This window comes from Nerophis ophidion, unplaced genomic scaffold (assembly GCF_033978795.1).
Source record: "Nerophis ophidion isolate RoL-2023_Sa unplaced genomic scaffold, RoL_Noph_v1.0 HiC_scaffold_152, whole genome shotgun sequence".
NCBI classification, from domain to species: Eukaryota; Metazoa; Chordata; class Actinopteri; order Syngnathiformes; family Syngnathidae; genus Nerophis; species Nerophis ophidion.
The window spans coordinates 2,943-30,897 of NW_026907074.1; the positions used below are offsets into that span (position 1 = coordinate 2,943).

General features: G+C 39.9%; 1 non-coding gene and 1 pseudogene across 1 annotated transcript; both read right to left on the bottom strand.

Annotated features, from left to right (window-relative positions):
• Positions 1–27,038, bottom strand: LOC133547694 (eukaryotic initiation factor 4A-I-like; annotated as a pseudogene).
• On the bottom strand, positions 3,915–4,055 carry LOC133547695 (small nucleolar RNA SNORD10). The gene has a single exon (XR_009805571.1). It is a non-coding gene; the product is annotated as a small nucleolar RNA SNORD10 (small nucleolar RNA).
• Positions 27,039–27,955: the final 917 nt, after the last annotated feature.

Below are 27,955 nucleotides of genomic sequence, written 5' to 3' on the forward strand. Positions count from 1 at the left end.
TTAACTATACAGGTTGTCTTTTATTGTGTACTCTGAATCCCCCCAATGTTTTTTTTTGTCTCAAGTACACAGAGATCTAAACACTGTGGTCCAATGCAGCGCTTCCTCTTCTTGAAATGGTAGTATTCTAATTATGCAACAGCCACCAAGGTTAAAACATGTATGCAAATTAGCAAGACATCTGATTGGATTGGAACGTCTTTATATAGGCTTCCTTCCCAGGGAAAGGAAACGATCAAGCGGAGTTTTGTTTTTCTTTTAAATGAAGGGGCAAATCGATAAATCAGTTTGTTTTTTTAGATAAGATCGGCCACATTCATGGGCATCTCCTCGATGGTGGTGTTATAGAAGGTCTCGATGTCCCGCAGTGTGCGTTTATCATCCTCGGTCACCATGTTGATGGCAACGCCCTTACGACCAAACGACCACCACGGCCAATCCTGATGTGATGAGGAGAAAATCCAAACAATTCCAGTTGGAGGCCGTCTTTGGCGTGGCAAAAGAAGGTGCTCAGGGGAACTCACCTGTGGATGTAGTTCTCCCGGTTGGTCGGAAGGTCGTAGTTGATGACGAGCGATACCTGCTGCACATCGATACCGCGAGCCTACCAATCAAAACAGCAGACGTAGGGACGTTAGCTTGGCCATGTTGTTTTGTTACAATAATGTGATCTGTCATACAGTTGTGGAACTCGGACGGAGACCGAGCCACAGTGGAGAGCAGATCGTGTATTATCTACCAAAAGTACTTTCAGTCCTGAACCAACACAACAGTTGGTAGGAGAGGGAACCTTGGACTTCATTGCTCAACCGAGGCACAGGCATGATTTACAATCTACGATTAAGTTTGACGAGCAGGGAAACGAGGAAGAAGCTCATCATGTAAACATTTGGCACATTAGCTTGTGATCACAGAGCTGCTATAGTTTGTCTATGTTAACACTTATAAGAATACTATCACTAATTCCTAGGTCATATAAGTCAGGGAACGTAATAAAGTATTGTTTGTGCTTTTTGGTTGTTATTTTATTGGGTTTAATGAAGAGGATCTCCCATTGGCTCCGCTGTAAGCAAACATTTACTTAGAATGAATAAAAAAAATACATCTGTTATGTATTTCATAATGATTGTGAACCATAGGTAAAATTCCACAAAAAAAAAAAAGGAATTAAGTCCTGCTCCACTTATATGGTTGAGCGTCCTTTAGAATAATTCATGTGTCAAGGTAGTGAGGCCATTAACCTGTGGCACTACTTTATATATTTGAAATCAGTCACCTGTGTAGGTAATTATGAGTCTTAATACTTAAAGTGAGGTGAGTTCAGCTTTTGGATTTCAATTTTGTTATAGTCAAAAAACTGCAACCTAATTGTCAGTTTTTTGACAAGTATCAGAGAAGAAATATACTAAACCACTCCTCCATACATCAGCCTGATTTCTATTAACTACCCTGAACTGGGAAATGTGGCGGAAACACAAACTACACTTTTACAGGAACCAAAAGTCAAAGTCAAACTTTTGGTGGAAAATAGCCTATTGAGGAGAGAGGGAGGAACCCTGCCCCCCCCCAAAAAAAACCTACAAATGTGCCAACTTGCTTTACTGCATACATCACTCCTTTCTCCATTCGTTAAAACGACTGAAGTTGATGCGAACGCCGTGCTGCCAGGAAAAAATAAAATAAAATAAGCCTGCTATCATGGCCGAAGCTCCAAAACAACAACATTTTGTCTGAGGAGACAAAAACAGAGCTTACAGATAAAGTGAGACATGGAATTTCAGACCGATCCTGCTGGACTCTTGACTTTAGATGCACAAATCAAAATGCTAATGCCAACGCTAGCTATCGGACGTTTGCATGGTGGACAAAGAGCCACTATCATGATAGTTTCAATACCACTTCCTTCGAAAAAAACATCTCCCGCCTGTCATCTTTATTTCGAACCGGTGTTTTGAAAGCGTATGAAGATGGCTGCTGATAAAGTCAATCCCCTAAAGTCAGCCTCATTACCGTGCCGTTTGCGTTTCCCAGAGACAACCAAGGAGTAAACTTAGAGAGGTCCGATAAATGCTTTAAAATGTAATATCTGAAATTTTTGGTATTTGTTTCAGTATTATCGGCATCGGTTTTTAAAAAAAGTAAAATTTATGACTTTTTAAAACACCGCTGTGTACACGGACATAGGGAGAAGTACAGCGTGCCAAAAAAAACTTAGTGGCACTGCCTTTGCGTGCCGGCCCAATCACATCAGTGAATGCAACGCATACTTGGTCAACACCCAAACAGGTCACACGGAGGGTGGCCGTATGAACAACTTTAACACTGTTACAAATCTGCGCCACACTGTGAACCCACACCAAACAAGAATGACAAACATATTTCGGGAGAACATCCGCACCGTAACACAACATAAACACAACAAAACAAATACCCATAAGACCTTGCAGCACTAACTCTTCCGGGACGCTACACCCCAACTCAAACCCGCCCTCCTCAAGTCCCAAATTCCAAGCTGCTGTTTTGAGGCATGTTCAAAAAAAGAATGCACTTTGTGACTTCAATAATAAATATGCCAGTGCCATGTTTGGCATTTTTTCCCATAACTTGAGTGAATTTATTTTAGAAAACCTTGTTACATTGTTTAATGCATCCAGCAGGGCATCACAACAAAACTAGGCATAATGAATTAATTACATAACTCTATATATTGGTATCGGTAATTAAGAGTTGGACAATATCGGAATATCAGATATCGGCAAAAAAGCCATTACCGGAAATCACTAGCTAAAGCAGTCTGAGATTTTATTGGATATTTTTTGTCACGACAAATCTACGTGTGGCTTGTCATCTTAGAGTCTTCCTTACCAACAGTGTGCCCAAACTACAGTTGAATCTAAATTTAAAGAACAGATATATCAGTATTGGTCTTGAGAAACAATAAGTTCTCGTCACGGCTTTTGGGGGGGGAGCGTATTAGTATTATTTATGACTTAAAATGTGTTATTCAGAAAGGGGCATTTTTAAAGTCGACAACACACTTTGGTATTGATAGACCATAAAAGGTATAAAATGAAAAGACTAATAAAAATTAAAAAAAAAAAGTGTGTACCAGAAGGTCCGTGGTGATGAGGACTCGACTCGAGCCTGAACGGAATTCCCTCATAATCAAGTCTCTCTCTTTCTGGTCCATATCACCATGCTGTCCAAAAAAAACAAAAAAGCAATGTTAGCATTAATGCGGATGAGTTTGAAACACTTCAAGAGTTTTTTTTTTTTTTAATACCATAGCAGACACGGTGAAGTCCTTTGAGTGCATCTTTTCTGTGAGCCAGTCCACTTTCCTCCTGGTGTTGATGAAGATGACGGCTTGCGTAATAGTCAGAGTTTCATAGAGATCGCACAGCGTTTCCAGCTTCCACTCCTGGAATTGTGTCCACGGGTCAGGACAATATATTCATCACCAAAAAGTCCCAGTTATCATTGTTCAAACCTCTTTCTCCACGTTGACGTAAAACTGGCGGATACCCTCTAGGGTCAGCTCTTCCTTCTTGACAAGGATACGAATGGGATCACGCATGAACTTCTTTGTGACCTCTAAGACGTCGACTGGCATGGTGGCCGAAAGTAGGACAACCTTGAAAAAAATAAAGTGTACATAAAAAATGACCCTTCGGAAACCCACCAAGTTTACCATTGCTTAACTTTTAATTGTTGTTGTTTTCAAATGTTACCTGCGTGTTGCACGGCAGTTTTTGGAAGATCTCGTAGATCTGGTCTTTGAAGCCTCGACTGAGCATTTCGTCGGCCTCGTCCAGCACGAACATCCGGATGTGTTTGGAAGCTGAAAAAGTTTTTGTTTCTTTTTTAGTTGCATAGCAGGGGGGGGTTCAGAAGGCACCCTGTCTGGTGAGTGCTGTATTCAGAAGAGATCTAAGATCACATCCCCGGACCCCTGCTCGGGCTTGCAACTCAGGTGAGCAAAACACCCACCAGAGTGCTAACCCAGCAGGGCGCTTCCAGAGTCAGTTGACACGCATGAGTTTCATCATGATACAGCAAACCCCCATTCTTCAAATATTGGCCCGTGTTGAATTCAGGATTTCCATTCGTTTTTAAACTCTTAAAGCCGCTTTACGTCAGCTAGGTATAAACCGCTCTCCTAGTTTAAACAACTAGAACACACACTCATGGAAGGAAAACAAACAAAAAAACAATGCCACAGCGCAAAAGCAGTGTTTAAAGTTATTTAGACTCTGCTTTTCATTGTGCTTAAATGTACAGACACAAAAAACTCTTTCATTCAGTCCATGTAGAAGTGTTTTACAAAGTGCAACTTCTAATTCTGACAAAATATGGACATTTCAGCACCGATGATTAATAACACAGAAAGGACAAATGTTTGGCTGAAACTGAAAATAAGGAAAACAAACCCATCTAAATTATGACAAGTATTAATACCTTTGCATTTAGAATAAAATAAAATATACTTTGTCGTTATATGGGCATATAATGAGATTAAGGACTCCAATTTAAGGTGCGGTAGTGGAAACTAATATGGAACAAAAATATTTTACATAAGTAGTAATAAAGATAAAAAATAAGAATTGAAAGACTACTAGCCCATTAGGACTCAGGGCTGGGCAATCAACCAATATACCGTATATTTCAAAAGATACATAAAAACAATAAAATAATGCGTTAAAAAACGTTCCCACCTTTTTTTCTTTTGTAGTAAGAAATGGAAGTTGCGAAGCAAGGTTCATTTTTTCGCTCTCTGGTAACAGTCAGTTTGTTGGACTCCCGCAAACAAACCAAATATAGACCAAAGATCACATCACCTTAGCCATACTCCTCGTTGAGAACAGCCAAGCACTAACCCTGCAGATAATAGATGCTAGGTTTCTCCATTTTTACACTTTAAGCATTTTTTTTACTTTATTTTTTACATATTTCTTATTTTGCACGTTAATTTAGACATGTTATTGTTAAATGTTCAATCTGATTGATGTGAATTCTGCTTACATTGATGATTTGAGGGTTGAGGGGTTAGTGTTTACATTTAATTTTTGCCCTGTTAACTCAGCGGAATAAAGCTTTACATTTGTATTTTAATCCAGGTACTTAATTTGGATGGGTCAAAAAAATATGACATAGAAGAACACTTAAAACGTGACAGTTTTTAGATATGTCGCCCAGCCCTAGTATAAGTAAGACTATGTACACCTCACTAAAATCAATCATATCAGCTGTGCAAATGCCCTGTCTGGGGTAAAGACATGCATTGTTGACTTCAGTTTGTTTACAAAAAATTCACTTGAGGTAAGACTGCTTAGAATGAACACTATCTTTTTGTAGTGACAACTGTAAAATATTTAGGAGCGGGCGGGCACCATTTGAGGGAAAACACTCAAAAAAGCCTTTTAAAACCCAAGCTAAATCTTTGAATACTTACAGAGGTTTTTGCGGGTCAACATGTCAAAGACTCGGCCTGGGGTACCCACCACAATGTGGGGGGACTCTGCTTGCAGCTTCTGGACTTCGCTTCGAATGCTTGTTCCTCCAATGCAGGCGTAGCAGCTGGAGCCAATGTAGTCGCCTAGAGCCAACACCACTTTCTGAATCTGGATGACAAATGATGATAATAAGCCTAGTCAGTTTTAATAGTGCTTTTTACTTTATGAGGCTGTATCTATTACATTTATATAACTCACTTTAAGCGGTCCCCAAAAGTAACAGTTTGTTACAGGTTTGTCTTGGACTACATTTTCATAGCCAAATTGTATGGATTCGATTTTTCCCGTAGCAGACAATCAATCCAATGTGACTTTTTTTCTTTTAAGTGAGAAACAGATCTATGATTTGTAGTACTTAGGGTTGTATAGTATACCGGTACTAACAAAGTATAGATGTACTTTAAAAGCAGAAACAGTGTGGAGACAATGAAGGGAGAATGGCAGTGGCAGCAAGTCTATCGATTAATAAAGAGGGTGCACAAAGTGCAATAAGGAGGTATTTGGGCTTCAAAACTGACGATAAAAGTGAAGCTATAAATATTGAAGCATGCAATGCTTTGAAAAAAGGGATCAGTTATGCAAAACCAACTTCTCTTATCTATTTAGTACCTGTTTGAGTATTTTGGCGCTGCACAAGTCCCGAAAGTGTTAAATCATATGGTTGTACTAGTGTTGCGCTTTTATACCCCTTTTTAAAAAGAAACCCAAAGCGCTTTGACAGTATTTCCACATTCACACACTGATGGCGGGAGCTGCCATGCAAGGCGCTAACCAGGGCCCATCAGGAGCAAGGGTGAAGTGTCTTGCCAAAGGACACAACGGACGTGACTAGGATGGTAGAAGGTGGGGATTGAACCAGTAACCCTCAGATTGCCGGCACGGCCACTCTCCCAACTTCGCCACGCCGTCCCATGGCAAGCATTCAGTTTAGAATGGCCACATTTATCCAGAGTTTATCCAATTGGTTTTTTAACAAATATCTCCATACATGGTAAAACTTTACTCAAAGAGCTTTGCACCAGTTCACCATTGTAGTCAATAAGCTCCTGTTTCTCCATCCTCTTGTTGTGGGGCAGACCAACTTGTACATGCATTCGACGATGTTGCCATTAAACTATGTCAGACTCCATATGGAAGTGCTAAAAACTACGATATGGCTGAGGGGGAGAACAGTCAAAGTGGAGGCACATAAATAAGTGTCCACAAAATGGCGTACGGTGAAAATACGGTCAGAAAGTGGCATGAAGATTGTAAAATCAATGCAAAATTTTGACCAAAGAACCAGCCTTACATATTATATAGACCACAACATATGAAAAATATGACCCCTTTACCTTTTAGAATTAACATATAAAGAACAAGCATCCAGACCTGCACAAGGAGTTTAAAGACAGATAAGAATGTAGTTTACCAGCTTTCCGTTATGTCCACAGATGCGTATAGCTTGTTGGCCCTAACCCATAAATTAGCATATTGTCAAAGTAGAAACTGCCCAGATAGCATGAACTTATGCGAGTAAATTGACTAACATTTGAAACAAATTCTTATAATTTGTGTCTTATCTTTAACAATGTGTGTTTTACCTGGTAAATGTCTTCTGTGTAGTTTAAGCCCCAGGCTTGTTTTTAGTATTTACTAATTATTAGTATTTACTAATTATTGTATTTATCTTAAAGCACAGACCAAGAGTGGCAACCATAAATCATGAAGCATCTAATATGTCAAAGCGATCTATTCTATTTTTGCCTACTTTTAGCTTATGGTATATGTGGTCAGTCGCATCAAAAATATGTTCTAAGTGATGTAGCATCAGGTAATTAGTAGGGATGTACACAGTTATAATTATATCGGCACCTGTATTCATCAGTAGGTAGTCTGATTTGTACTATATGTAATTGGTATAAATACGTTAAAATGTTTAGGCACAAGAGGCTAACAATAACTATGTCACAGCAGGGAAGTCTTATAGACATCTGCTTTTAATTCTTAGACAAGTCAAAAATGCAATGATTTTATGTCATTTTGTAAACATCACACCGATCCCTCACTGTTTCTATTCATTAAATTTACACTCAGCTGGAAGTAATATTTCTGTAGGCACAGCAAACCTTTTACATGGTACTGTACATCATATCAAACTTATGAATCAATACAATCATCTAAAATATTAGGTGGGTGTGCAAGGCGTATGTAGATGCCACGCAAACGCGACACAATAGTGGCATCAGACGGCGACTAGAGACCAGTCAGCGGATAATATTGTGCTTCTGAGCCATTTTATAAATTAGATTACTTAAATATTTCCCTTTAAATTGATTAATATTGGTCTTTGGATTACTGGATCGTTAAACTGGACTACACGCAGATGTCATTTGAGAAATGTTCAGCTCTGTATTTTGGAATGAATTTGGTAGTTTGAGGTGTCCATGTTTATTAGGCAGGCACAGAAATGGCCCGAGAACCCTCAACCATAGAGTTGAGGGTTTGGGTTTTTCAAGTGCACAGTTAAAAGGAATTCACCTTTTCTTTTTACTGACCCATTCCAGTCACATTACAGCAATTTACAACATTTTAAACATTTAAATTCAGTTTTTTGGCAAATACCGATTCCACCCGTGATTCCAATGACACTTAATCTTTTACAGTGCACGTCATAATTACGACGGTCAGCTGGATTAAAAAAAACAAAACAATTACCAATAGCAGTATCGTTGGTAGAGAATTTAAACGTTGCACTTGGACCAACCCAATTTGGAACCGGAACCTATAAGTAACAGTACTTGGTATACATCCCTAGCTGATAGTATGACAAAACGTATTACTACCACAGATGTCTGGTGCAGGTTCAGGGAAAGTGACTGCTCGACTAACAGCCGGACTCTCCTCTCCTGCACCCTGGAATAGACTTTCCCCAGGCGAAAGAGGTAAAGAAGAACCCAAAGATGTACAACCATCACTACAGCCCTCAACCAGTCGGGGCTTTATGGATGAGTGGCCCGATGGAAGACTCAGTGCAAGAAAGCCTGCATAGAGTTTGCTAAAAACACAAGAGAACAACATGAAACATAAGATTCTCTGGTGTGCGTAGACCAAGATTGAACTTTTAGGTGTTATTCTAAGCGGTAAGTGTGGAAAAAAACAGTCACTGTTTTGTATTGGGCACTTGCCCAATATAATCCCAACTGTGAAACAAGGTGGCGGCAGCATCATGCTATGGGAATGTTTTTAGCTGCAGGTACAGGACAACTGGTTCCAATCAAAGGAAAGATGAATTCGGACAAGTACAGAGATATCCTGAAAGAAAACCTTTTCTCGGGAACTCAGACTGGGCTGAAGGTTCACCTTCAAACAAGACAATGACCCCAAGCACACAGCTAAAATAACAAGAGTGGCTTCAAAGAACACTTTGCCCATTCTTGACTGGCCCAGTCTGAGCCCCAACTTAACCCCAATGGAAAATCTTTGTCGAAACCTGAAAATGGCTGTCTACAAATGTTCACCAGAACTGGAGAGGCTCTGCAAAGACGAATGGCAAATGATCCACAAATCCAGGTGTGAAAAACTTGTTGCATCATTCCCAAAAAGACTCATGGCTGTAATAGCTCAAAAGGGTGCTTTTACTCAATACTCCAGAATGGTCTGAATACTTAACATGAGATATTAGTTTCTTTTTTTTAATAAATTAGCAAAAATATCTAATTTCCCTTTTTTCTGTCAAGTTGGTTGCTGAATTTTATATTTTGGCAAATGGCTGTAATGAAACAAAGTGAAAAATTCAAAGAGGTCTGAATATCTTCTGTATGTACTATATATAGTTAAATTTTGCACTATTGATAGTGATGCAGTAAAATTTTGGCCATAAAAAAACCCCACATCACCAAAAGAGCGCTGCCTAAATCGAATGTTGAGATGATGCAAGCAATACGCACAGAATTGTCTGAATTGGAGGCAGCACGTCCGCAGTGTGGGCGTACTTTAATGTATCCGAGATATACTCCCAGACAACCATCTGCAAAATTTAAGACGACGAAAGCGGCTTTTAAAGAGAGAAAGGCTAACAGCAGCGCAAAACAATTATGACTTCAGGCTATCTGGAGCTATTGCTTTTGGTCACGGACATGGAGCGACAGAGTCTATAAAAACACCAGAAATAGATGCTACATTTGGTGCAAGTGGTCTTCGATGGTGACTAAAAGGATTGGAGACTTCTCTAGAAGAAAATCTCAACAAAGTACAATAAGCAGCAACTGACAAACCGAGCAAAATATTATGTTAGAAAAAGATATATGGTCATGGTAGATTTATACAGCACATTTCTAAAAGATTACTGCCTCAAAGTGCTGCACAGATTAAGCCTGAAAGGTAAATTAAAAATAATCAAAATAAGCACAAAAACTCTATAAAATAAAAGGTAAACAATTAAAAGGCACAAATACAAACTATATATCAAACAGTTAAAAAATGTATAAAAAGAAAAACATGTCAATACACATGTCCAGCTCAGTTTGTGCTAAAAGCCAGTGAAAGTGTTTTTAAAGAAAACTTGCATTATTGAGGATCTCCATCAATTTACTAACATGTCATCAAAGAGTAAAAATGCTTTTCAATATGCATAACAAAAAAGGGTAATATTAAAGAAATGGATAGATGTTGATAGTCCAACACATTCTGACTGGTATACACAAGCTATGGAGATGAAATAAGTAGAAAAAACAGCATTTAGTTTTGATAATAATTAATCATATTGGAATATGGGATCCATTATTAAAATCTGTTTTAACTAATAAATGAACCAAAAATATGACTGATTTTTATCCGTGTGAAAATATTGGACACAGTGTGTTAAGCTTATGAGATGCAAGTATAAGCCACTGTGACACTGTTCATTTTTATTATTATTTTTTTATAAATGTCTAATGATATCAATGAGGGACTTTTTATCATTGCCAAGTAAAAATAGTTACTGGTATTTATACTGCTGTTCTATTTTGTTTCACTACTTTTGAATTGTTCTGTGTCGTGTTTGTGTCCTCTCAATAGCTCTGTTTATTGTTGCTGTTCTGAGGATTGCTGGGTCGGGTTTGGTTCTGGAATTGGATTGCATTGTTATGGTATTGCCGTGTATTGTTTTGTTGGATTGAAGGAAAAAAAAAGAAAGAAATGAAAAAAGAGGAAAAGTTAAGATGTTGCTGTGAGATTGAGTGTTCCAAAGTTAACACTTAATACAGTAATTACAGTTTGTTTTTAATGTATGTATGACTTCTTTATCCTTTTTAAAGAAAATATATGCAAACAATGTAATGTGATATTGTGGCAATCTAGAAGAATGTGTACACACTATCCCTTGATTACCTGTTGAGCCAGCTCCCTGGTAGGGGCCAATACCAGAGCCTGAGTGCCCTTCAGGGTCATGTTGATCTGCTGGAGAATGGAAATGGCAAAGGTGGCAGTCTTTCCAGTTCCAGACTGGGCTTGAGCAATCACATCATAACCTGCAACACAACACAAAGATTTACTTCAATGTGGTTTTATGGACAAAAAGGCAATCTCGTCTTGGGGTGGGATGCCAAAATAGGTCAACAAGCAATGTTTAAAATCAGGTGTGATTACAGCCATTTAGGCGGGCGGTTCTACCCTTCCTAACTGACCAAGCACTTAGAGCAAACGGTAGTCCCAAAATCTGACTTGACGAATTCCCTTACCCACCTTGTTCAAACATGCCAAAGGCTGTTCATCTTGAGACCAGTTGGGGATGTAGCAAGGAAAACTGGGCTTTGTCTAATTAGGGGTGGGGGGGGAAATCAAATATGTATTTCATACACTAAATAATGCGTTAGAATTAAGGATGTAAATATCTTTGATGGACGATTTGACTCACGTCTCGATACATGAGATTCAAAAACTATAAAACAGAGCGATTCGATGCGATTCAATTTATTGTATGAACAAATCGATTCAATGTTTAACATTTTTTGATGGACGGATTATTTTTTTTACACCACAAAATAATTTAAGCTTTACTTCCTGTGCAATATGCTTTTCCTTATATTAGAACAGGGGTGTCACTCAGTTTCACTTAGGGGCCACATGGAGGAAAATCTATTCCCACGTGGGGCTGACTGGTAAAATCATGGCATAACTTAAAAAAATAGACAACTTACAATTATTTCTTTGTTTCACTTTGGTCAAAAATAGAACAAGCACATTCTGAAAATGTACCCATTTTCACAACCCTCTGGGCAAAACACTTGGTTCCGTTTCAAAAACACCATTAAGAACACTATTGATTTAAGACTCAGTATATATACATACATTCAGTAAACTTTAAGCACTTCCTGTTTAGTATTGTCTTTGTTCACCTGTAAAAATGTGTTTGGAAAAGTAATCAAGTGTTTCCTTACACCCCCACAAAAAGTGACATCCACAACTACCACAACACATTCGTTATTATTCAAATATTACAATTACAATATAAACAATTATCAAAATGACACCATCGATCATTCAAAGGTAGCATAACTACAAACTTCAACCATAACATAACCACAAACTTGAACCAATGCGAACATGGTAGATTTACCGTATTTTCCGCACTATAAGGCGCACCTTCAATGAATGGCCCATTTAAAAACTTTGTTCACATATAAGGCACACCGCATTATAAGGCGCATAGAATAAGTGCTACGGTAGAGGCTGGGGTTACGTTATGCATCAATTAGATGGAGCTGCGCTAAAGGGAATGTCAACAAAACAGTCAGGTCAGTCAAACTTTAATAATAGATTACAAACGAGCGTTCTGACAACTCTGTTCACTCCCAAAATGAATAAACAGCGGTTTTATTATTTTACCCAAGGTAAAGTCAGTGACCTGGTATTTCATTTATCTTTTAACAGCAATGTATAACATGTATAATATACTGTTAAGGTAAATCCGAAGTGAGTGCAACATTAGCATGCTAACGAAGTAGTGCACAGCAATAATATATCAATAACTCAATGTTGCTCAAACGTTAATGTCACACAAAATAAACATGTAAAGCTCACTTTTTTAAGTAATTCCCCAACCACGAATCCCTCAAATTCTTCTTCTTCAGTGTTCGAATCAAAACAGTTGGGCTAATAACGGCATCCAATATGGCCAGCTCCGTCTCTTCGAAGTCATCATTAATGGAGTCAGTGTCGCTGTTGTCTAGCAGTTCAGTGACAATTCCTGATATATCAGCCCAGGCATTTAGGATCCACTGGCAGATAGTGGCGTATGTCATCCGGCGCTGTCTCCGTCTTGGTGAACGTGTGTTCGCCTTCTGTCATCCACTGTTCCCACGCAGTTCGCAGTCTAGCTTTGAATGCCCTGTTGACACCAATATCTAGCAGCTGGAGTTCTTTTGTCAATCTACCCTTGTTGCTTCCTCCACTTCCGCACCAGTGATTTGTTAAAACAGAGTCGTAAGCATGTCTCTTAGTAGGAGCCATTTTGGAGTCTTTAAACATCAGAATAGACACAAAAGGCACGCCTCCCGCAGTCATATATCCCAGCATGCACCGCCCGCTGCTTCTTCTACGGGGAAAATTAAGGTCGGCGGCTGTAGAAGAAGCGCACTTCTACGGGGGAAAATGAAGTTGCCGGCTGCTTACCGCAGTTGCGAGACCGCCATCCATTTCTACCGCCTATTGTGGCTCAATATTGGTCCATAAATAAAAGGTGCCCCGGATTAGAAGGCGCATTGTCAGTTTTTGAGAATTTTTTTTAGGTTTTTAGGTGCGCCTTATAGTGCGGAAAATACGGTAATTAAACATAAAATAAAAAACAATGGAGTTTTTTGGGGTTTTTTTAAACAATGGATTTTAGGGTGCGCATTGACTCGTCAACCAATTGAGCGCGCTGCATGGAACTCCAACTACAAAGATGATCATGTTGACTTAAGTCTTTGAATCTTACCATTTTGTACCCGTTTAGTGGATCATTTACATTGAAAGGTGTTACACGTCTATACTACATCAGTCTGCTGAAAGCCACAACAGGAGCAACTGACTGCTTGCACCTGCTCTGATTGGAGTAGATGATTTCAATCCCGAGGGCGCTTAGTCAGCTGACACATTGTGTCATTCGTGACAGTTAGGACCTTGGCACCAATCGCTCAGACTAAATCTTTCCAAGCGCAGTCTAAAAAAATGAACTGACGAAAAATACTCTGATGAGAGGCTGAACATCTAAGACAACTGATGAGTTAAATGCCATGAGACTAACTATAACCTGATAAATGAAAACACCCAAAAGCACATTCATCTTTAAATATTGAAAAAAAGCACATTCTTTAAAAGAGACATGGTTCTAGTATTTTCTTCGTTCTCGATGTCAAAAAAGATAAACATGTCAAATATATAATATGAAGCAAAAGAAACTGCCTCATGAATTCATCATTTATCCACAGGACAACTTTCTGACTGTTGGACATTGCGGACAAAGCCTGACTTTTTATGAACGAGTAAGTACACTTTATTTTCCAAAGCATACTGTTCTGTTGATTTACATTTCATTTACTTATGTTTCAGTAAAATAACTGATCTAATATTGTCTGTTTATTTTTTTTTTACATGCATCAGCGTAGAATATTACTAAACGATTCCTCGATTCACCATCAGCCTGATTTGTATTAACTACTTTGAACTGTGAAATGTGGTTGAAACAAACCACACACTTTTACATAGTTCCAGCAACTACAGGTTCCAGGTAAAGGGCCCAATGTGGCAACAGAGTAGCAGCACTGTACAGTGCAAGCATTGCAACTAAAAATAGGTTGTGCGAATTTTGGGGGTAAAAATAATAGAGCACACGGGCAAAGAGATTTGAACTGTTTCATCGCATTTTTCTTGCAAAATAAATCCATCCAAACTAGAGTAAAATTTTTACCTATCTGTATAGCATGTGTGAAATAAATGTAAACCATAACCAAATGGGACTGAGATTGAGCCGTGTGTCCTTTCCTCCTCCATGCATGGAAGGAAGGGAGTGGGGCTCCAGTTACTCACACACGCCTTAAACACAGAACAAACAAAGTTGGAGGAACTGGTCAGTAAAATAAAAAATGTTTCCATTACCTCAAAACTTGTTTCTGTGAATTTAAAATCAAGGCATGGTGGAGATTTAGTTACGTCAACGGATATTTCCATGTATGGGTTAGTAAATGGGCCAAATTATATTGCGATATGAGTTTTGATCCTTATCACCCACTGGTGTTTGACAGTGCTAGCACAATTTAGGGATGTGTTTGAGCGTTTCAGTGGGCATTGTGTTTACGCAGTGTACATTCAGTGTGAGATTTGAGACATTTTGTATTCCTCCTAAATTTCTGTGCTCCCAAAAATTCCTGTGCTACTCATTTTCATTGAGTAACACTGGTGCTACTAGTGAAAAAGCTAGGTGTACAGCCCTGAGTAGATTGTTCCACCGCAGCCAAACTAGACAAGCATTGGATAAATGCTCGGCTTTGTCCCGCCCACGGACGTCAAGCGTGTCTGGAAGTGAATGAGAAGTTGACTCAGCCTTGGCTGGCCTGGATGCAAGGCTTCCGCATGATTGGATGCTGTCTGAGGCTGAATCCCTTTTTTGATTGATGGCAAAATGAGCCAATCACCAATCTTGAAATATAAACTACTGTGATGCTAGCAGACTCGGAGGTGCTGATTCTCATACCAGTTGAGTGGTAATACGAGAAAGAAGGTGCGAATATGGTAACAAATGATGGAAGAATTAATTCCCAAGAAAAACAGCAAGGGGTCCATCGCCTGGCGGTGGCTCGGCTTCAAGCGGGAATATGTCAAATAGACAACTTTAATTTGTCAAGTGTGGGGCACAAGCTTTGCTACAAAAAGTAGCAATACTGCTAACATGCAGCATCATATGAAAAGTCACCTGATCATAACTTTAATACATACAGTTTTGGTAAATTGACTTGTGATTTCCTTCTCTCCATGAAAGTTTAAAATGAGCATATATTAATGCAGTATGAACAAGAATGTTTTAATGTAGACACAGAATCATCATACTGCCGTGATTATATGTGTCAAGTGTTAATTTAAGGCTAAAGCAAAATACCATGATATATATCGTATATATTGCTAGGGTCCCTGGTTCAACCCCCACCTGGTACCAACCTCGTCACGTCCGCTGTGTCCTGAGCAAGACACTTCACCCTTGCTCCTGATGGGTGTTGGTTAGCGCCTTGCATGGCAGCTCCCTCCATCAGTGTGTGAATGTGTATGTGAATGGGTAAATGTGGAAGCAGTGTCAAAGCGCTTTGAGTACCTTGAAGGTAGAAATCAAGCAGCCCTATATTTACAACTATATCATAAATGCCATCCATCCATCCATTTTCTACCGCTTATTCCCTTTCGGGGTCGCGGGGGGTGCTGGCGCCTATCTCAGCTACAATCGGGCGGAAGGCGGGGTACACCCTGGACAAGTCGCCACCTCATCGCAGGGCCAACACAGATAGACAGACAACATTCACACTCACATTCACACACTAGGGCCAATTTAGTGTTGCCAATCAACCTATCCCCAGGTGCATGTCTTTGGAAGTGGGAGGAAGCCGGAGTACCCGTAGGGAACCCAGGCATTCACGGGGAGAACATGCAAACTCCACACAGAAAGATCCCGAGCCTGGATTTGAACCCAGGACTGCAGGACCTTCGTATTGTGAGGCAGACGCACTAACACCTCTGCCACCGTGAAGCCCCATATCATAAATGATCACTGTTTATATCAATATGGACATAATGTGCAGTTACATGTTATGGCCATTAAGTGCCATCTTGCAAAATGTTCATATATATTTATTGATGTTTTTTTGTTCCAGCCTTTTTAACCATCTTAATGCTTTTTTTGCCTTCATATGCACATATAATTTTCTACTTGGGGTACATACATACATTTGAAGGTTTTGTGCATGTTTAAATATAACTTGGTCAAAAGATTTTTGTATACATACAACTTGAAAATTTTGAGCACATGTAAAAATAGCGCAATCATTTTTGTCACAATAACATTGATAAGTTTTCAAACGGTGACATCACAAAATCATTTTGACAACCATTTTGTTAATAATAATAATTATTAAAAACTGTTTTTAAATACACATTTTGCTAGGCTTTTTTAATATAATAGGATTATCAACACAAGTGTAATGGCAAGCTTGGAGAAATCATGTGATTGACTGCTGCAGCCCTGTACTAAGAACAGTAAAAGCAAAATACCCCACACTTGGCTGGGGCAGACCCCTACTGACTTGGAACAGGAGGCAAAATACACCCTAGACTGATTACCCTACACTTATCCCAATTCTATACACGTTAATAGAATCATTTTAGCCATTGGTGTTTTTTTTTTTAAATGGAAAAAAGATGGCTTGAATACATTAGTATGTTTTCATGCACTTAATACAAATCGTTGCATAAATTTTGTGGAAACCGGGATTTAGAAAAAAAAATAAATAAATAAATAAATGTACTCCACAAAGTGTACAACACTTTGATCGACTATGTGCTTTGCTGCTCAAGAAGACAAAGCCAGACGGAAGGGGTGTGTACACCACCACCAGTCTAGGGCTTGGTGGTATATACTCTGAGTGCTTTTCGTGTTACTTAAGTGTGGGTTTTGGGCCATTATGCCTCAGTGATGTTGCCATGTCTGGCGCATTCAAATCTAAAAAGGACGCAGTAAACCAACTATCCATGCGCCACATTAATAAGCAAAAGAACCCTTGTCAGACCATACAGGAGCTTTATCTGCACAGACTTGATCACCTGTATACGGTATCACTGCTCTCGCAACACTAGTATAGCTACAACAAAAACAACTACCCAATCGCCGCGGATTTCCTAACTAAGAATATGAACTTGATTGATACCACAATTTTCACTGGTCGAAGTAATGCTATTTTGCGTCAATGTTTGAACTTTTAGGGGACGTTATGTTTTAGTTTTATGTGTTACCACAATTGCCATACACCAACCTGGGTTACAAATCAAACTACTTAATACACCATTAAAAGGGGAATGGTGTTGATTTTCCTCCATTGCATTAATGTTACAATGATGCCTCTTTTTAAATGGCAACGATAGCAATAGTTAGCAAGTATGAACCGGCGTGTAGGTGAGCAAGTATAAACTGGCATGTAGCTGTATGACTCACCCTTGATACAAGGAAGAATGGCTCTCTGCTGGATGGCAGAAGGCTTCTCGAAACCGTAGGCATAAATTCCCCGGAGCAGATCCTCACGCAGGCTCATCTCATCAAAACCATCAACAATCTCATGCCAGTTGCTCTGCAATGTCAGAAAGGAGCTTGAAATCACACAAGGTTATCTTTAGGGCAGATTAACAATTGTGTCCAGTATGGCTTGGCGTTAGGGTTGTCAACGAAAAACCGATGCAACCAGACACCCGGTTTTAAGAAGAGGTTAGCGATGGTCCCCCCGCCCAGTTTCTTCACAAGGATTGTGAGACATTTTTCATCTAAAATGGGAATATATGAACATCCTAGCAGTCAGCATTCTAAAAACATATCGTAAAGTAAATTTTTTATTATGTTTGTAGGCTTTCGAAGCCTGCAGCGAGTAATCAGTGATGAAGAAAAAAAAAAAAGCAAATTAGTGTGCCACGTAAGCTTAAAATTGATCAAAATACGTAAATATTAAATCTTATAAATGTAATTGGATATATGTATTTTATTAGAAATATTGACTTACATCCTGTATATACAGCCTTAATGAAGGTGTTTGGAATTTAAGGGCTCTACAATCAGAATAGAACAACTCACGTAGGCTCCATTGCAAGCAAACTTGTATTTAATATTTAGAATGTATTGAAAAAAAATCCATGCGTCATGTCTTTCATATTGACTGTGCGACAAAATTCTTAGAAAGTGCACTTCCTCTGTAAGACAATAACATGCTGATTGGACGTCTAAAAGTAACATGTATTCTTTTACTCATTTTAGCAGTTTTACGAAATGTTATTAAATCGCAATCTTGAAGGGTAAAAAAATCTCAAGTTCTCTCAAAATTGTGCAGCGCTCTTGCAAAAAAAAAAAAAAAAACTATATATATATATATATATATATATATATATATATATACACACACACACACATATACATACATACACATACAGTGGGGCAAACAAGTATTTAGTCAGCCGATTGTGCAAGTCTTCCAACTTAAAATGATGACAGAGGTCTGTAGTTTTCATCGTAGGTACACCAACTGTGAGAGACAGAATGTGAAAAAAAAAATCCAAAGAATTCACATAGTAGGAATTTTAAATAATTTATTTGCAAATTATGGTGGAAAATAAGTATTTGGTCAATAACAAAAATTCAACTCAATACTTTGTAATATAATCTTTGTTGGCAATAACAGAGGTCAAACGATTACGTCTTTACCAGGTTTGCACACACAGCAGCTGGTATTTTGGCTCATTCCTCTATGCAGATCTTCTCGAGAGCAGTGATGTTTTGGGGCTGTCGCCGAGCAACACGAACTTTCAATTCCCTCCACAGATTTTCTATGGGGTTGAGGTCTGGAGACTGGCTAAGCCACTCAAGGACTTTCAAATGCTTCTTACGGAGCCACTCCTTCGTTGCCCGGGCGGTGTGTTTGGGATCATTGTCATGCTGGAAGACCCAGCCACGTTTCATCTTCAAAGCTCTCACTGATGGAAGGGGGTTTTGGCTCAAAATCGCACGATTCATGGCCCCATACATTCTTTCCTTAAGAAGGATCAGTCGTCCTGTCCCCTTAGCAGAACAACAGACCCAAAGCATGATGTTTACACCCCCATGCTTCACAGTAGGTTTGGTGTTCTTGGGATGCAGCTCAGTATTCTTCTTCCCCCAAACACGACGAGTTGAGTTTATACCAAAAAGTTCTATTTTGGTTTCATTTGACCACATGCCATTCTCCCAATTCTCTGCTGTATCATCCATGAGCTCTCTGGCAAACTTCAGACAGGCCTGGACATGCAGTGGCTTAAACAGGGGGACCAATCTGGCACTGCAGGATTTTATTCCGTCGGCGTAGTGTTACGGATGGTAACCTTTGTTACTTTGGTCCCACCTCTCTGCAGGTCATTCACCAGGTCCCCCCGTGTGGTTCTGGGATTTTTGCTCACCGTTCTCATGACCATTTTGACCCCACGGGACGAGATTTTGCGTGATGCCACAGATCGAGGGAGATTATCAGTGGTCTTGTATGTCTTCCATTTCCTGATAATTGCTCCCGCTAGGGGTGTAACGGTACGTGTATTTGTATTGAACCGTTTCGGTTCGGCACGCGGGCATACCGAACGAGTTTGTAAGTCTTCACAAGCTGCTTTGCTTTCTGCCTCTGTCTCAGCAGCAAGCATTTGTACCACCCACACAACCATCTGATTGGTTACATACAAAGCCAATTGTAGCCAATCAGCAGTGCGTATTCAGAGCGATGTAACAACCAATCAGCAGTGCGTATTCGGAGCGCATGGAGTCAATTCTTCAGGTCTGGCAGATATTCCTTTAGCTGGGGAGCAGCGGACTCTCCCCAAATTATACTAAACACTTCCAAGTCAACTACTTTCTAAACATCACTATGAGCCCGTTGACTTTCTAGAAACTTAAACTGCAGCTCAGCTCACTCGCAGTTCTGGCTTGAGGTGAAGGCTAATTAGCTTTTAGCGTAACGTTAGCTCATTTTGCTGTGTGTGTGTTAGTGGCAGCAAAGCCCTGTCTGACTGTTATGTCATTGAACTCCATGGTGTTTAGGGATGAATATTCTCTCCTATTGCTGTTGTACTATTTTTTCAGCTAGTTACATTAATCATTAGTAATGTAGCAGCCTAGTTTTGAATGGCAGGGCCCATGCTATCACATGTTGATAAAAATATAACATTTACATAATAAAAGTCAACTACAGGCTTCCCCAATAATGTAATAAATTAAGCTTGATGAGTTTACTTGAAACGGTTTAATGTAGCACTTTTGAATATGTTGAAGAAAGGTTTTGTCATTTTATTCAATCAAAGCAGCAACTTGAGGCAGTTTAATGTGGATTAACGTGGGCAGAATTATTAGTGTTCCCAATGTTAAAAGGATAAAGCCATTGTTTAAAAATTTGGTAAATAACCCCAAAAATTATATTTTGTTTTTTTTACTGTACCGAAAATGAACCGAACCGTGACCTCTAAACAGAGGTACGTACTGAACCAAAATTTGTGTGTACCGTTACACCCCTAGCTCCCACAGTTGATTTTTTTCCACACCAAGCTGCTTGCCTATTGTAGGTTCACTCTTCCCAGTCTGGTGCAGGTCTACAATTATTTTCCTAGTGTCCTTCGACAGCTCTTAGGACTTGGCCATAGTGGAGTTTGGAGTCTGACTGTTTGAGGCTGTGGACAGGTGTCTTTTATACAGATAACGAGTTCAAACAGGTTCCATTAATACAGGTAACGAGTGGAGGACAGAAGAGCTTCTTAAAGAAGAAGTTACAGGTCTGTGAGAGCCAGAGATCTTCCTTGTTTGAAGTGACCAAATACTTATTTTCAACCATAATTTACAAATAAATTATTTAATATTGCTACAATGTGAATTCCAGGATTTCTTTTTTCACATTCTGTCTGTCACAGTTGAAGTGTACCTATGATGAAAATGACAGACCTCTGTCACCTTTTTAAGTGGGAGAACTTGCACAATCGGTGGCTGACTAAATACTTTTTTGCCCTACTGTATATATATATATATATACACACATACATACATTTATATAAAAAAGTAAAATAGCAATAAAAGAAAACAACTTCAAAAACAAAAGCAGCATCTTGTGGTTTTAAAAAAGCTTCATATAGTGACAATTAAAATTGTATCATTGATTAGTTCTTATCATGTTGGCCATTTACTAGACGGTATCTTATGCCACCGCCTAATGCTTGTGTATGTGAGTGTGCGTGTGACTTGCATTTATTATTTTGCCTTTTCCTGCTTTAAAAAGTACTTTAATTGATGTCGACAAAAGTTCACCCGGCTGACCTATGCAAAAAAGAGTTACTTTTCACACAATTTCATCTAACACTTGTTAGCTAGATAGCAAGGTTGAGACCGCATCCTCCCTTACAGACATCATGCCTCAGTTTTAAATGCTGGTGTGTCTCAGCTGTACTGCCATGAAAATCAAGGCCCTCTTTGCAAGATGAGCAAGGTATTCATGTCTAACAAGAATAGAAGGAAATGTTCCCACACTGAATTGTTTTCACTGGCAATGTTTTTATGCCGCTGTCGCATGGAAAAACACGAGTGTTGACGTCATGACTGTTGTGTGACAAATATTTGTCGGTGATTAATTTTATTGTCTACTAATTGTTGCAGTCTTATAGAAATAGGACATAGAGCATAATAAACTGGTGGAAACTTACCTCAATGATGCCATCTGGCTCCATGCCCTCTGGGCCATTGTCTCTGTGGGTGGAAAAACGTGTTTGAAACAGTCTCCATCCATTTTAGTTTTAAAGCATGTAGGTGTCCAAATTCAAAATCCGATTTCTTGGCAATGCACAACAGCGGTTCCAATTAATAAAGTCCATCAAATTTAACTAACAATGTGTCCATTTTCATTAATTCAAGTAAGGATTAAACAATTTGTTGTACTTGTGCACTGACAAAGATCCACCCATCCATGTGGCCACCAGCTCAGTGGCCTTGTGGTTAGAGTGTACGCCCTAAGACTTGTGAGTTCAAACCCCAGCCGAGTCATACCAAAGACTACAAAAAAAATGGCACCTTTCCTCCCTGCTTGGCACTCAGCATCAAGGATTGGAATTGGGGGTTGTATCACCAAATGAGCACACTGCTGCCAGAAGACGGGTCAAATGCAGAGGACAAATTTCACCACACCTAGTGTGTGTGACAATCATTCGAATTTTAACATTATTTGCAGCTTTTATCCCAAGAACCTTAGCACAAAGTTGGATAATAGTTTTACCCCTAAGTAATCGTTGGATCTCACAAAGTCTGCTTGATTTGCATTGTTGTTGGTGGGGAAGAGATCTAGGATTCCTACCTCTACATCATGCGATCACGTGTCTGGCTGGCTCATATCTATTTACTCGCAAAACATGTACATCTTCCGGTGTTATAAATCAGATATGACTACAGCATCAATTTAGAGGCTACCCGTTTTACCACCTACTCAGTGGCCTTGTGGTCAGTGTCCGCCCTGAGGTCGGTAGTTTGTGAGTTTAAACCCCGGCCGAATCATACCAAAGACTATAAAAAAGGGACCCATTACCTCCCTGCTTGGCACTCAGCATCAAGGGTTGGAATTGGGGATTAAATCACCAAATGACTGCTGCTCACTGCTCCCCTCACCTCACCTCACCTCACCTCACCTCACCTCCCAGGGTGTGAATATGGGGATGGGTCAAATACAGAGGACACATTTCACCACACCTAGTGTGTGCGTGTGACAATCATTGGAACTTTAACATTATTTGCAGCTTTTATACCAAGATCCTTAGCCTAAAGTTTTTCCCATACTAATTGTTGGCTCTCAAAGTCTGCTTGATTAGCATTGTTGCTGATGGGGAAGGGATCTGTGGTTCTTCATCTCTGGATCATCTCTCTTTACCCGCTGACCGTGTACATCTTTCAGTGTTATACATCAGATATGTGTAATAGCATCAATATAGAGGCAACTTGTTTTACCTACTCAGTGGCCTTGTGGTTAGGGTGTCCGCCCTGAGACTGAGAGGTTGTGAGTTCAAACCCCAACTGAGTCATACCAAAGACTATAAAAATGGGAGCCATTGCCTTTCTGCTTGGCACTCAGCGTCAAGGGTTGGAAATGGGGATTAAATCACCAAAAATGAATCCAATCGCCGCTGCCCACTGCTCCCCTCACCTCCCAAGGGGTGAACAAGGAGATGGGTCAAATGCAGAGGATAAATTTCGCCACACGTAGTGTGTATGCGCCAATCATTGGTACTTTAACATTAAGAGGGTTTGCAAAGATGATTACTGCAAGTCATGCCATTTATTTTAATAAAAACAAAGTATTCACAGTCTTATAATAAATTAATTTCATAGCTATTAAAGAGGAAGTTTTACTTGCCTACGGAAGGCCTCTCCTTTTATTCCAGCAACATACACACCGAAAGTGCACATAACAGGTTTGGCTTCATATTTACTGCGATGAGCCTGCGACTTGTCCAGGGTGTATGCGCCTTCCGCCCGATTGTAGCTGAGATAGGCACCAGCGCCCGCCGCGAGCCCAAAGGGAATAAGCGGTAGTAATGGATGGACGGGCTTCATATTTAAGGTCAAGTCTTCGAAGCCTTTTTTTCGCGTTGGTGTGCCGACAAGACGATCGCAACAAGAAGCGCGACGATGTGAACACACGACAGTGTTGTAAGCACAATACCAATGGCGCGCAATTTGCAAAATGCGCAACCACATTTTGCAAATTTAACGTCAAATCAAATCAAATGTTTATTAGATTCATCACTATACAGTGTACATACACGACAGAACTACTGACTATACTACCACAACTTGGTTTATTATTTATAAAATATAATTATGTAGGGTTACCTGGAACTTGAAAAAGGTCACCCGGCCTGAATCCACACTTGGTAGTAGTTTAGTCGTGGATGTACACTGTATAGTGATGAATCCCATAAACATTTGATTTGATATTACATTTGAAAAATGCGGTTGCGCATTTTGCAAATTGCGCTCCATTGGTATTGTGTTTACAACATCTATAAGAAATAAACAATTTAATAGCCATTAAAGAGGAATTATTTTACTTGCCTACGGAAGGACTTTGTATTCCAGCAACATACACACCGAAAGTGCAAATAACAGGTTTGGCTTCATATTTATGGCGATGTGCCAGCGACTTGTCCACGGTGTAGCCCTGCCTTCCACCCGATTGTAGCTGAGATAGGCACCAGCGTCCCCCGCGAGCCCAAAGGGAATAAGCGGTAGTAATGGATGGACGGACTTCACATTTAAGGTCAAGTTTTCCAGCCTTTTTTTCATGCTGGTGTGCCGATGATGTAAGCACAATACCAATGGCGCGCAATTTGCAAAATGCGGTTGCGCATTTTGCACATTTAGTATCAAATCAAATGTTTATTGGATTCATCACTATTTAGTGTACATCCACGACAGAACTACTGACTTAACTACAACCACAACTTGGTTTACTATTTATTAAATATAATAATGTAGGGTTACCTGGAACTTCAATTAGGCCAACCGGCCTGAATCCACACTCGGTAGTAGTTTAGTTAGTAGTTTAGTCGTGGATGTACACTGTTTAGTGATGAATCCAATAAACATTTGATTTTATATTAAATTTGCAAAACGCGGTTGCGCATTTTGCAAATTGCGCACTATTGGTATGGTGTTTACAACATCTATAAGAAATAAACAATTTCATAGCTATTAAAGAGGAATAGTTTTACTTGCCTACGGAAGGCCTCTCTTTTTATTCCAGCAACATACACACCGAAAGTGCAAATAACAGGTTTGGCTTCATATTTATGGCAATGAGCCAGCGACTTGTCCACAGTGTAGCCCTGCCTTCTGCCCGATTGTAGCTGAGATAGGCACCAGAGTCCCCCACGTGCCCAAAAGGAATAAGCGGTAGTAATGGATGGACGGGCTTCACATTTAAGGTCAAGTTTTCCAGCCTTTTTTTTCATGCTGGTGTGCCGATGTAAGCACAATACCAATGGCGCGCAATTTGCAAAATGCGGCTGCGCATTTTTATAATTTAGTATCAAATCAAATGTTTATTGGATTTATCACTATACAGTGCACATTCACGACAGAACTACTGACCCAACTACTACGACAACTTGGCTTACTATTTATTAAACATAATATATAAAGTTACCTGGAACTTGAAATAGGCCACCCAACCTGAATCCACACTTTGTAGTAGTTTAGTCGTGGATGTACACTGTAGTGGTGAATCCAATAAACATTTGATTTGACGTTAAATTTGCAAAATGCGGTTGCGCATTTTGCAAATTCCGCACCATTGGTATTGTGCTTACAACATCTATAAGAAATAAACAATTTCATAGCCATTAAAGAGGAATACTTTTACTTGCCAACGGAAGGCCCCTCTTTTTATTTCTGCAACATAAACACCAAAAGTGCAAATAACAAGTTTGGCTTCATATGTACTGCGATGAGGAAGCAACTTGTTCAGGGTGTACCTCGCCTTCCGCACGATTGTAGCTGAGATAGGCACCAGCGCCCCCCCCCCCCCCCAAGCCCAAAGGGAATAAGCGGTAGAAAAATGGATAGACGGGCATCATATGTAAGGTCAAGTTTTCCAGCCTTTTTCACGCTGGTGTGCCGACCCGACGATGTGAACACGTGACAGCCCCAGGAAGCGCCAGACGTTCCCATTTTTCGTCGCCCCAGTCGCGCCTCGAAAAGTCCACAAATAATAACCTGCGCCTTCCCCAACCTCATAAACCCCGAAAGGGTGCAGCCCGTGTTCCATCAACCGCGGCCGCCATTTTTGTTACTCCCATTCCAAAATGGTGGTTGCACGGCACCGAACAGTCAGCGTCAAACCCAGTCGCGCCTGAAAATTATGTTTAAGCGGATTAAATGTTATAAATTATTCATTTTAAGACAGTTCGTCAATAAGAATAATTCAATTGTAAACGCGTCACGTTTAAACTATTAGCATTTATACCGAAAATAAAACATCGCATCTCGCCCTGCCATTCGGTTTTAAGCCTTAACATCATTAGTCAGGTTATCAAATTATTTGGCACAAAATATTATTCCTATACAATTTCGCATTTTTACCGGCATTGTTAGCTGGGAACCATGTGACATGAACCAGCTTTAATAATAACGTGTTAACGTCTTCCAGAATACACGCAAAACACCAACAATGAGTAAAGAGTGATTATTTAACTTACCAAATTGGAAGAAAACAGGGTATATTGGATATACTTTACTGGATTGGACAATTAATGCACGGAAGGCCTAGATAGCTGCCGCTAGGCCGCAGGCAGTCACATGTTACCGGAGCTGCAGCATATTATTCATAACGGTTAAACTTAAATTACTTTATAGGCGCTTGGTTCTTGTTAGTGCAATATATAAGTGGCAGACACAAGTAAAGGTGAAATTATATAAGGAAGGGGAAAAAGACGACGAAAAGACATGAAGATGCTAATAGCTTTAGCCTCGGTAGGCCCGGGTGTAAGATTATTCTACATTCTTCTCACTAACATGACCGCAAGCGATTATAAAATACATTTCAGGCATGGTGATACGCGTGTAAACGTGAGCGCAGCCTATTGCTACTTTTCTCCGGTGAATCCTTGCAAATAGTTTCTTACCTATTATCGTTGTCGGCGGACATTATTACAAAGAAAGAACAACTATGGCGGAATTTTCTTATATACGTCGATGGCACAACGACGCTTTCTTATTGCAAGGAGCCGCCGTCATTTACCGGTAGTCCCGCCTACAAAGGATGGCGATTGGTCGAAACGCACGTCATCAAGACGGAGGCGGGCTTGACGCGCTGGATGAAGTCACTTCCGGTCTAGAAATCGACGCCAATGGTTTTATTATGGCTTTGATACGTTTTTTTAATAACGTGCGCCCAATACATAATGAAAAAAGCACCACTTAACATACTCCATTCATAAATGAAATACAAACTAGTTTGTAAACAGTTGTTCATTTATATTATGATAAATGAAATACAAAACTAGTTTGTATTTCATTTATAATAATATATAAAATTACATGCATATAATTTGAAGTGATCGATTTGTCTTAATTGTTGGGATTTTTAATTACAGATTACATAGACTATATATGGGCTATAAAATGTACTTTACGTGTTCACTTTAAAAATATATCCATCCATCCATCTTCTTCCACTTATCCGAGGTCGGGTCGCGGGGGCAACAGCCTAAGCAGGGAAGCCCAGACTTCCCTCTCCCCAGCCACCTAGTCCAGCTCCTCCCGGGAGATCCCGAGGCGTTCCCAGGCCAGCCGGGAGACAGTCTTCCCAAGGTGTCCTGGGTCTTCCCCATGGCCTCCAACCGGTTGGACGTGCCTTAAACACCTCCCGAGGGAGGCGTTCGGGTGGACTCCTGACCAGATGCCCAAACCTCCTAATCTGGTTCCTCTCGATTTGGAGGAGCAGCGGTTTTACTTTGAGTTCCTCCCGGATGACAGAGCTTCTCACCCTATCTCTAAGGGAGAACCTCGCCACACGGCGGAGGAAACTCAATTCGGCCGCTTGTACCCGTGATCTTATCCTTTCGGTCATGACCCAAAGCTCATGACCATAGGTGAGGATGGGAACGTATATCGACCGGTAAATTGAGAGCTTTGCCTTCCGGCTCAGCTCCTTCTT